Source organism: Saimiri boliviensis, chromosome 11 (assembly GCF_048565385.1).
Source record: "Saimiri boliviensis isolate mSaiBol1 chromosome 11, mSaiBol1.pri, whole genome shotgun sequence".
NCBI classification, from domain to species: domain Eukaryota; kingdom Metazoa; phylum Chordata; class Mammalia; order Primates; family Cebidae; genus Saimiri; species Saimiri boliviensis.
Genome location: NC_133459.1, coordinates 101467270 through 101478346, shown reverse-complemented (window position 1 = coordinate 101478346; position 11077 = coordinate 101467270). Strand labels below are relative to the sequence as shown.

Genomic DNA, 11077 nt, shown 5'->3' with positions numbered 1-11077 from the left:
TTGCCTTTGCTATCGTCTGGTCCTGAAGGCCTATTCTGCTTGTCGGAAAGCCCCATTCCCTGACTGGCCCTGCAGCCTGTGGCTCCTCTGCTCCTCTGACCCCAGTCCGAGGGGGATGCTGGGGCCTCTGAGAGCGAGCTGGAGGGGTCTGGTCTCTGAAACCACATGCTGCAGGGGATTTGGCGGCCCTCCCTGACATCCACTGCTACGACTCTCTGGGCCTTTGGGGTATGGTTTGGGAAGTCCTGTCCCCAGCACACTGTGTCCTAGCCAGTTGCCCTGGGCAGGGGTGGGGGTGGGGAAGGGAGCATTGGACCAGCTGTAAGAAATTGCCCCTTGTCCCCTGGTGCCCCTTCCTTCTCTAGGCACTGGTCGCTCTTAGGAGTGTGTGTATGGTGGGAGCGGGGGAAGGGAGGGCGGTGTTTGCAGATGTTTTGGCCAAGGGAGCCTCCGAATGGGGCAGTGGGGACCCAGAGACCTCTCAGCAGGCATTCTAGAGGCTCCTCAGCTGCCCCTGCTGTTTGGAGACTCTAAAGAGCCGGGATTTATGTCCCGTCCCCGCTCCCACGCCTCTGGCTGGGGAGGGTGGCTCATTTTTCACGGGTGCCGCGTGACTTTCCAGACTGTATTTTCAGCCTCGGTTTGACGTCAGGCTCTCTCTCAGTCCCAAAGGATGGGCTTTGTACATTTCCAGGCCGCAGGCCGGAGCCTCCCACCCCTTTGGGCATCTTGGGCGGTCCCTACGGCCACTTCCCGAAGCTCCCTGGGGGCGGGGGCGGGGCTGGGGGGCCGCTGGGTGAGGGAGGAGGGGAGGTAACGGTGGGGGTGCCGGGCGATTGTCAGGAAGTCAGTCCAGCAGAGCCAGGCCCGCGTTGGGACGAGCGTGCGCCGTGTGCGGAGCCGGCAGGTGGGGGTGGTCCGGGCACAGGAGGCGGGCGGAGAGCAGGAGCCGCAGGGGAGCCAGGCTGGCCAAGCTGGGAAGTGGGCACGTTTGTCTCGGGCAGCCGCCTGACACGCCCGGGAACAGGCTCTGCCCCAAGGCCTAAAATGAGGGGAGGGAAGAGGAGGAAATGGGGGTGGGGAGGATGGCGAGGACGGAAGGGGCGGGGCACGGTGGTGGGCGCCGTGTTGGCGGTGGGCGCGGTGCAGCAGCGTGCCTGTGGGTTCTCTTCATTTAGTCCTCAAAACAACCTTGCAGCGGGTTGTGCTTGTCTCTTTTCACAGACGGAGAAAAATGGTTGCGGGGAGACCGCTCGTGGTTTCCCCTCGGCTTTTGTTCAGCACCGAAGGGGCAGCGTCTGCTCTCAGAGTGGGGTGCCCAGGAGCGCCTGAACTTCATCCCAGCGGCCCCAAAGTGCTGACCATGGCTGTGTCCGGGCATCTCCATCCTCATCCCGTCTGTGAACTAGCTCCTTCTGTGCCAGGCACCCCAAATACAGCCAGGAGACTTCAGTTCCAGTTTCTGCCCCAACACTTCCTGTGTGGCGCTCGGACAGTCATTTACCTCTCTGGGCCTCGACTGCCTCATTGCTTTGTGCCTGTTTAGGTGAGCAGATCCTGAGCTGAGGAGATTTTCTCTGCAGCCTCCACACCTGGGCCTTAGGCCACATGCTGCTCCTCATCCCACACCTGCTCTCTGGTTAATGTCACCCTTGGCCCTTGGCAGTCCCCAAGGGCGCCACGGGACTGGCCTCTCGCTTCACCACCCTAGCCACCCCCCCGCCCCACCCCGCACCATCACCCGAAGCTCATCCTCTGTCTTAAAAAAAATCTCCTATTCACCCACTGAGTAAATTCATTACCTACCTCAGCAGGCCATGGAGGGGATTAGGCAGGATGGTGGACAGAAGGTATTGCCCGGTGTTTGGTAGATGCTGAAGAAAGGCTAGTTCTTTTTTTTTTTTATCAGTCCCTCTTTTGCTATGAAAGGTATGAAGTGATCTGAAAATGTGAGTGTCAGCCTGGCACTGAATCCCAGCACTTTGCTAGGCCGAGGCGGGTTGGATCACCTGAGGTCAGGAGTTTGAGAGACCAGCCTGACCAATATGGTGAAACCCTGTCTCTACTAAAAACACAAAAATTAGCTGGTCGTGGTGGCGGGCGCCTGTAATCTCAGCTACTTAGGAGGCTGAGACAGGAGAATTGCTTGAACCTGGGAGGCAGAGGTTGCAGTGAGCCAAGATGGTGCCACTGTACTCCAGCCTGGGCAGCCTGAGTGAGACTCCATCTAAAAAAAGATAGAAAGAATGGAAAGAAAGGAAAGACAGACAGAAAGGCAGAAAGACAGAAGGACAGAAAGAAAGAAGAAAGAAAATGGGAGTGCCACTGTGATACAGTTGGATTCCTGAGCCTGCCTTCTCACCTCCCTACCCCTCATGTATCCCAATCCCCACCCCAGGGACTAGGGCTTTAAAACAGTCTCTCACCCAGTCCCCATCACATGGCCTGGGGCCAGGCTCTCACAGCCTGCTGGGTGGTGGTATGCTAAAGTGGTTAAGCACAGAGGCTCCAACCCCAGTTCTGCCACTAACTAGCTGTGTGACCTGGACCAAGTTGCTTAATCTCTCTGTGCTTCAGCCTCCTTGTCTGTAAAATGGGGGTGATACTAGATACTATACTTCAGAGGCTTGTTATGAGAATTACATTAATTTTTGTATGTAAAATAGAACAGTGCCTGGCCAAACAGAAAGCAAAATAAACAAAGAACCCACGAAAAGGCATTCAACAAATATTAGCTTTTGTAATTATTGCCTAGAATATAATAATAACCCCCTAAATAGTGTCTTCCTGCTTCCAGTTTCATCCCCTCTGAAACATTCTCCCCTCAGTGCCCAGATAAGTTTCTCGGTTGCTCCTGGTTGCTCCTGTGCAGGATTGCCAGATAAAAGACAGGAAGGTCAGTTCACATTCAAACTTAACTGGAGGTCTGGTATTCCTGTTTGCTAAATTTGGCAATTCTACACCCATGCTTGAAAATTGCCCCTGGTTCTCCAATACCTTTAAAAGAAAATCTAAGCTTTGTAGCATGACGTTCAAGCTCTCCATGATTTAAGCCCCTGCCCTCACCATTTAATCTTGCCTCTTTATTTCTTATCACCCACAGCCCCCTCATCGTCTGCTCCAGCCACTTCCAACTGCCTTCCTGGAATCCCAGAGAATGAATTGGAGCATTCTGGAGCTAGGCAGAGCATTTGCCACATTTTCAGCTAAGGCAGTTGGGGCCCAGAGAGGTTAAGGGCCTGCTCAATGCCACATAGCCAGTGGATAAGGCCTACGGTGCTCTTACTGGGACCTCAAACCTTCACTCTGAATCACCAAAAGCCACTGTCAGGCCAGAGGAGGACCCTCTTGAAACAAACATATTAGCTTTGAAATCCCTGGCCTCAGGAGGACCAGCCATGTGCTTCTCATTTGGGGAGTGGAGAGGAGGAGGCTGGATCTGCTGTCCTGAGCAGTTCCTAGGGACCGGCCTGGCAGGCTGCAATGCCCAAGAGGTTTTGAGGGGTCAGGAGAGATGACCTGGAAGTGTTTGGGACTCAGGTAAGGACACACCTAGTGTATAGGAGAGTGCTTCTGGGACTTGAGGCTGGAAAAGCAAGGCCCTATTTACAGACCTGTACTTGGGGGTTCAGCCTGGAATGGAAACTTTTTTTTTTTTCTCACTCCAGGCAGCTGAGAGTGAGGACTTGTTAGGTTGGGGATTCTGAAATGGGCAGGACAATCCTGACTGGCCCGGCTGCCTTGTGATGACCTCAGGGGCAAACACGGAGTGCAAGTCATCTTGATGGGAGTGGACACCTTTCCCACTAGGCACCTGGGCAGGTCTCACCATTCTGCAGTCACCTCCAGCATAAAATATGAAGTGGAACAGCTTCCCTGCCAGATCCCTGGGAGGCTCTGGCTCCGTTACAGCGACTCGATGAAAATATCTCTGCTCAGTGCTGAGAATTTGGTCTTAGTAATTGACTTGTATAATGTCCAAAGACTGTGCATATAACTGGCCCAAAGTGATGCATCATCTTTAGCAAAAAGATTTATCATGGAATCTGCAGCAGCCTCCCGTTTGTCTGGAGCAGAAATAGGAACAACTCTCCTTGCCAGGAGTCATCCTTCGTCTTCAAAGCAAATTTCTCTATGGTTGGAAGCTTCCTGGGCCCAGGCTGAGGCCAATGGCCAACTCCCTGGCCAAGGTCCCAGAGTCCCGGCATCTCTATTTATCTCAGGAACCTCAGCCACAGGCAGCAGCTCCGCAGAAAGTGGAGCACTGGGTTTAAGAGTCCTGAGTTCTAGGACTGACTCTGCCACCAGCTGGCTTGTGACCTTGGACAAGCCACTTAACACTCCCGGGCTTTTCCTTCTCCATCTGTAAGATGGAATTTGTGATTTCTGCTTGAACTATCTCACAGGAGAAATGGATGAGGAATTACCCATCACCCACTTTGTAGAGGGGCCCCATAGAATCATGGCTTAGAGCCTGGGCTTTGGGATAAGAAGGATCTAGGGTCAAATCCCAGCTCTGTTGTTTGGTTATATCACGTTAGACAAGTTTCTTAATCTGTTGAGAAAGTGGGGACACTGATAGTATCTATTTCAGAGCGTAGTAAGGAATAAAATGAAAGGATGCACAAGGAGCCCTTAGATTATGCTGATATGCACTCAGGTATTAGCTGGAGCTTCCACTGTGTACCCAGCTGCCGGGGAGCAAACAGGAAGGGAAGCCTGAGTGCAAATGTTTGTTGTTACAAGACAGCTCCATCACTACGTGTCACTCTTTAAATGGACTCTTTAGTAACTCTGGATGAGGAAACTGAGATTTAGAGAAGGTAAGGACTCACACAAGGTCACCCACCCAGTCAGTGGCAAAGGCAAGCTTTCAGTCCATTTCGAACTGACTCCAGGGGCTGTGCTTTTCCTGCCATGCCACACTGGCTTATAATGTAGTTGGAGAGAGTCAAGATGTTCAAGTGAGTAACAGTAAGGATGCAGAGTAGTGACGTGCAGCATGTGTAAGCATGGGACTGGGGGACTTGGGCTTATTTTCCACTGTTGCCACCTTTTAGTTATGTAATCATGGACAAGTCACATAGCCTCTCCAAGTCTTGTATATGTCAGGTTCTTAGCGCCGTAAATGGTGTTCCATGCGACAGTTCTCACTGTCGCTGTTAAAGGCAGGGTGTGCTATGTGCTGAAGGACGGTGCTGTGGCCACTCATCAGTGCTGGCAGAGTTGGCCTGTGGAAGATCACTGTGGGTTGGAGGTGATCAGGCAAGACAGGTCGGAATGACATTTAAGTGGGACTTTGAAAGACAGAGAGGCTTTGGATGAGTGCAGCCAAGTGGGAGGACCTTCTGGGTAGAAGGGCGAGGCACAGCAAGGTGCAAGGTATGAAGTCTTGGGAGAACTCAAGGTGAAGTGGAAGCTGGGAACCCATGAGGGAATGCTCCTATTCATCCGCCTACTGTAACAGCAGCGACTGCCTTCAAAATCACTTCCTATGTGCCACTTTGTAATCATCATGTCTAAGGTTCACAGCCATTCATCAGGGAAGCTGACATCATCCCCTTTTGCAAGATAAGTGATTGAGTCTCAGATAGACTAAAGAAGGTCCCCACAACTGTGAGAGTAAGTGACACGGCCAGGACTGAGAGTCAGATCTGTCTCCATGGTGTGCCCTGTCTGCACCCTCACGCTAAATACCAGCCCCTCCCAGGCCCACCCAGATGACTTTGTGCTTCATTCAATGCCTGTTGTTAGAAGCCAGGGGAGGGGCTTATAGAATCGGGCATTGTCTCAGGACTCCAGCAGCTTGCAGTTCTGGTAAACACACGCAGCGTGGGTGCTCAGCTGGCTGGGAAGCACAGAGGAAGTGTGGCATTCACACGGGCTGGCACAGCTTCCCTTATCAGACTGAGTGCTCTAGCCCTTCCAGATGGGACAAGCCGGTATGGACAGTCTACTCTGCTGGCAGACAGATGGTGGGGTGGGGGCAGGTGAGGCGCTCTGCCCTCTGCTTCACCTCTGTCTTCTACCCTTACCCCTAAGATCCACCAGGCTGGCATAAGTGAAGAAGGAGAGAGGCAGAGCCTCAGGCTGGTGCACTTTGGCTGCTAGCAGGCTCCAACAAGGGGGATTTTAATCTCCCTGAAGCCTGCTGGATCTCTATCCCAAGACCAGGTGGTGACAGAGCTCACAACTGCTGCTGACGGTCTTCCGACACCGTGATGATGTCTGTTTTGTTCTTGGTCTCTTTCAGGAATATTTTAACGCAAGTGTTTCTTTGTCTTCCCTGAATCCATCTTCTCCTGGACCCTCACTGCCAGCTGCTTGCGTCCACGTGATTGAACCATATGAATCAGCTATGCGGTTGGCAGCCGACCTATCTGAAGGCTTGGCCACCTCAGTCAAATATATTCTCTCCTACCCCGCCCACTCAATTCCTGCCCCACTCTCTGGTGCCCCTGAGAATGCTCCATCTCATCCTCCTGCCAGGCTACTTCCTTCTCCTCACCTCCTTCTGGAAGCCTTCCCCAACTCCGGTGGCCTGTCCTATTTCTAGACCTGACAACTCCCTGGAACATAGCTTGTTGGTTAACAAGATTTCTACTTACTTATCCATATGTACGTAAGCATGGGAGGTCTGTGAAGGCAGGAAGCGTTCTTTTCCTGCCTCTTCATCTTATCCCTGACACCCAGCGAGGAAGGGTACAGGACTTGGTGATGTCTGAGGGATTCAGCAGGATGGAGGCAGATCTGAGAACTTCTGATCAAAAAGTGATTTCCATAGATTACCAAAGATGATGTCTAGATTTGCTCAATATGGCAAGGCCTCTCAGGATTTATTAGCCTGTCTCCCACATTTATTAGCCGAGGGGCCAGGACTGAGCCTCAGTGTAGATGAAATGATCTGTTTTCACCTCCCTTGGAGAACCTGACTCCAGCTGTGTTGAATAACCTGGGTGCAAAGGTACCTACAGTCCCACTGTCAGAGTCACACTTAAATCTGTGGCCCACCACAGACCCCAGCCCAGAGGTGAGCCGCAGTTAGATGGAGAGGAATCTGACAATGACTCATAGCCTGATTCTTGCCCCAGTTTTGCAACTGACTTGCTGTGTGACCTTGGAAGAGTTAGTCCACCTTCCCGGGTCGTTTTCATCTGTACGAACAAGGGGAGTGGCCTAGAGGATTGTTACGGTGCTTTCCAGCTCTGAACCTTTGATTCTCTGACTCAAAGGCAAGGATTTCTACTGCTTCTTGAATAAATATATTCCTCTCCTGACAGCCAGCCTGGGGAAATTGATAATTCTGCACTCTTGCAGTAAACCTAGAGCTCTGCAGTCTCCCCCAACACTGGAAACTTTATCTTTATTCATTGCTCATCCTCGTTCTCCGTCTGCATAGCACCCCCTCCAGCCCCGCTTTACCACCCTACCCCCAATCCAGGACGCAGCAACCTGCCATGAATGAAGAGTGGCTGGTCACATGTCCCGGTCACCATGGCGACGGATCCCCGCAGACGAGGTAGGCATAAAAGTCACATGAGAACCCCGGAAAACTGGCTGAGGTATTTATAGAAGCAGCGGCTGGTGTCTTTATGAAAGTGGGTCTATTTTTGACTCTGGTACTGAAACCTCCATGCTGTCCCTGGGGCAAGGCAGGTTTGCATCTGATTCTGTCTCCTCAGGCTTGGTGGGGCAAACATTCCCCTCCCGTTCCTGTTGTTTCCCGGCTCAACCTCCCACCCCACTCCCAGCTGAAGCCGGTCCTGCCAGAGCTAACTCCCCTATTCTGTTTATATTGAATGATGCTTCCTTCCAGGCTGGAGTTTGGGGCCGCAGGATGCTGGGCGTTTTGGGAATTTGGGACACCCTTCTTCACCCTCCTCCCCAGGTACAAACTAGAGGAATGTCCTTGCTGCTCTCTAAATATTAGAGGGATACTGCTTTCCTCAAAGTTTTGCCATTTGTTTCTTCCTTAAGAGTTTGGAGGTCACTGGTAAAGGGAGGGGGGATATTTCTGAGTCTAAGCCACAGAAGGGTTCAGCCACCTCCACCCTTCATGGGTGTGATAGTTGTGTTCCAGAAAGGTGTGCCAGCAGGAACTGTTGTTTATTGAGCACTCACTTCATAAGTTATCTCATTTAATTCTCACCATACGCTATAACATAATGACACTGCCGCTATCCCCATTTTATAGATGAGGACGAGGATGCTCAGAGGCAGCGTGAGAACCCGGATCGTCCATTCCAAAGTCCCTGCTCTTCCCACAGTGCCCGGCCATGGAGTGTAGCAGAGAGTGTGCCCAAAAGGAGGAGGCAGGAGGGAAGGCTGACGCTGAGGACAGAGCTGCACGAAGGGCAGTCTAGAGGGGCAGGGAGAAATGCCTTTTGTTACTTTCATGAGCAGTTAACGCATGCACATAGTCAAGAAAAAAATCAAAATTAAAATAAGCCCAATACTAAGTTTCCCTTCTTGTCCCCTAGCCCGGTCCCCCTCTCAGAGGAAGTCACTGTGGCTGGTTTGGGGTACTCTCCTTCTAGAGATCTCATATGCATATAGGAGCAGATATGGATGTACTGAATATATATGGTACAGACATATGGCATGAAATTCAAAAGGCGGATGATGAAAAGTCATTCTTTCTCCCATGCCTGCCCTGACTCATGCAGTTCTTCACCCTAGAGGCAAGCGCTAATGTTTCTTATGTACCATTCCAGAAGTACTCAATGCCTCTGCAAGTATATGTATCATATACAAATGGCCATACCCTCTCTACACTATTCTGCTGGGTTTTTTTCACTTGACAATACATCTTGGCCTAGTGCAGTGACTCACGCCTGTGATTCCAGTTACTCAGGAGGTTGAGGCAGGTGAATCGCTTGAACCCAGGAGGTGGAAGTTGTAGTCAGCCAAGATCGCACCACTACACTCCAGCCTGGGCGACAGAGCGAGACTCTGTCTCAAAATAAATAAATAAATAAACATCTCTGATCTGGAGATGTTCCCGGATCAGAACCTATAAGGCAGACCTGTTCACTTTAATGGCTGCAAAGAATTTCATTGCTGGAGGTACCGTAAATTATTTAAATGGTTTCTTGTTGATAGAGATCTAATAATTTCCCTTTTTTTTTTCATTACAAACACTGCTGCCAGGAGTATCTTTATATTAATGTCTTTAAACAAACACATGTGCAAAATGAGTATGTGACTTCATAATTTTGATAGATATGGCCAAATGGTCAATGGATATGTGCCTTTATAATTTTAATAAATGTGGCCTAATTATCTTCCACAGAGATTGCATAATTTAACTCTTCTCTCTTTAGGAACATGTGTGTTATTAACTTTTACATTTGTTTTAATTATTTGCCAACATAATAGGTAAAAAATGGAATCTCATTATTTTTCAATTTGCATTTCTCTGATTATGAATTAAATTGAACATCTTTTTACATGTGTAAGGGCTTTTATATTTCATTTTCTATGAGGTCTCTATTCATATCCTTTCCCATCTTTTTCTTACTGATTTTCAGGAGTTCTTTGTGCATTAAAGAAATCTCTCCCCTTTCTTTAACAACCACCAATGAATATTTCTGAACACCTACTATGTGTCAAGACTGTTCTAGGTGCTGGTGATACGGCTTTCATCTAGTTTGCTTTCATCTTCAAACAAATGAACAGGAAATGAGTGGAATGCCAGATGGTGATACGTGATTTCAAGAGCAATAAAGCAGGATGAGGCAAAGGGAAAACCAGTGACGATGTCATATTTAGAGAGGTCTCACCACCCATTTCACCCAACATGATAACAATTTTATCTGTGTTTTCTTTTTCCATAGTATTTTTATGATTTTATTAAAAATAATTGGATTTTGCAAAAAAAAAAAACAAACTGTTTTGACACATAATAATTGTACATATTTCTGAGGTACACAGTGATGTTGTAATACATGTAACGTATAGTGATCAGATCAGAGTAATTAGCATATCCATGATCTTAAACACTATTTCTTTGTGTTGGGAACATTCAATATCTTTCTTCTAGTGATTTGAAATCATATAATATATTACTAACTATAGCTGGAGTTTACTATAGTATTATAGATACTAGAGCTTATTTCTCCTGTCTGGCTCCGATATTCCTCCCTTCTCTCTACCCTTCCCAGCCTCTGTTACCCTCTTTTGCAAAGAGCAAACTTCTGACTTGGGTCATCCTTTCTATTATATGTTTGCTTTCCTATTTCATTAATTTCTACATTGTCTTGATCATTTCCCTCCATTTCCTTTGGGTCTATTTTGTAGTTCTTTCCCTGCATTTTTGAGATGGTTGCTTGGTTCATTGATTTCAAACTTTCTTCTTTTTGGTTTAAAGCTGTAAATATCCCTCTATGTACTGCTTTTGATGCATTCCTGTGGCTTAATTTTTTTCATTTATCAATATTGATACATCTACAATTTATTTTGGTGTGAAGAGTAACGTAAGGAGTCAAATTTACTTTTTTTCAGATAACCCAGTCAATATCATTGATTAAAAATCCATCTTTCATTGGCTGGGCGCTGTGGGTGGCTCACGCCTATAATCCCAGCACTTTGGGAGGTTGAGGTGGGCAGATCACGAGGTCAGGAGACCGAGACCATCCTGGCCAACATGGTGAAACCCCGTCTCTTAGTTGGGTGTGCTAGTGCATGCCTGTAGTCCCAGCTACTCAGGAGGCTGAGGTAGGGGAAATCACTTGAACCCAGGAGGTGGAGGTTGCAGTGAGCTGAGATCACGCCACTGCACTCCGGCTTGGTGACAGAGCGAGACTCCATCTCACAAAAAAAAAAAAAAATAATAATAATAATAATAGGCCGGGAGCGGTGGCTCAAGCCTGTAATCCCAGCACTTTGGGAGGCCGAGGCGGGCTGATCACAAGGTCAAGAGATCAAGACCATCCTGGTCAACATGGTGAAACCCCGTCTCTACTAAAAATACAAAAACATTAGCTGGGCATGGTGGCACGTGTCTGTAATCCCAGCTACTCAGGAGGCTGAGGCAGGAAAATTGCCTGAACCCAGGGGGCGGAGGTTGTGGTGGGTC

General features: G+C 49.0%; 1 long non-coding RNA gene across 2 annotated transcripts; it reads left to right on the top strand.

The window, feature by feature from the left end:
* Positions 1 to 818: 818 nt before the first annotated feature.
* LOC141580323 (uncharacterized) lies at positions 819 to 9362 on the top strand. Of its 2 annotated transcripts, XR_012512539.1 has the most exons (4): positions 819 to 907; positions 1225 to 1546; positions 3104 to 7888; positions 8195 to 9362. It is a non-coding gene; the product is annotated as an uncharacterized LOC141580323 (long non-coding RNA). The 2 variants fall into 2 exon arrangements; XR_012512538.1 differs by having other exon boundaries at positions 1225 to 7888.
* Positions 9363 to 11077: the final 1715 nt, after the last annotated feature.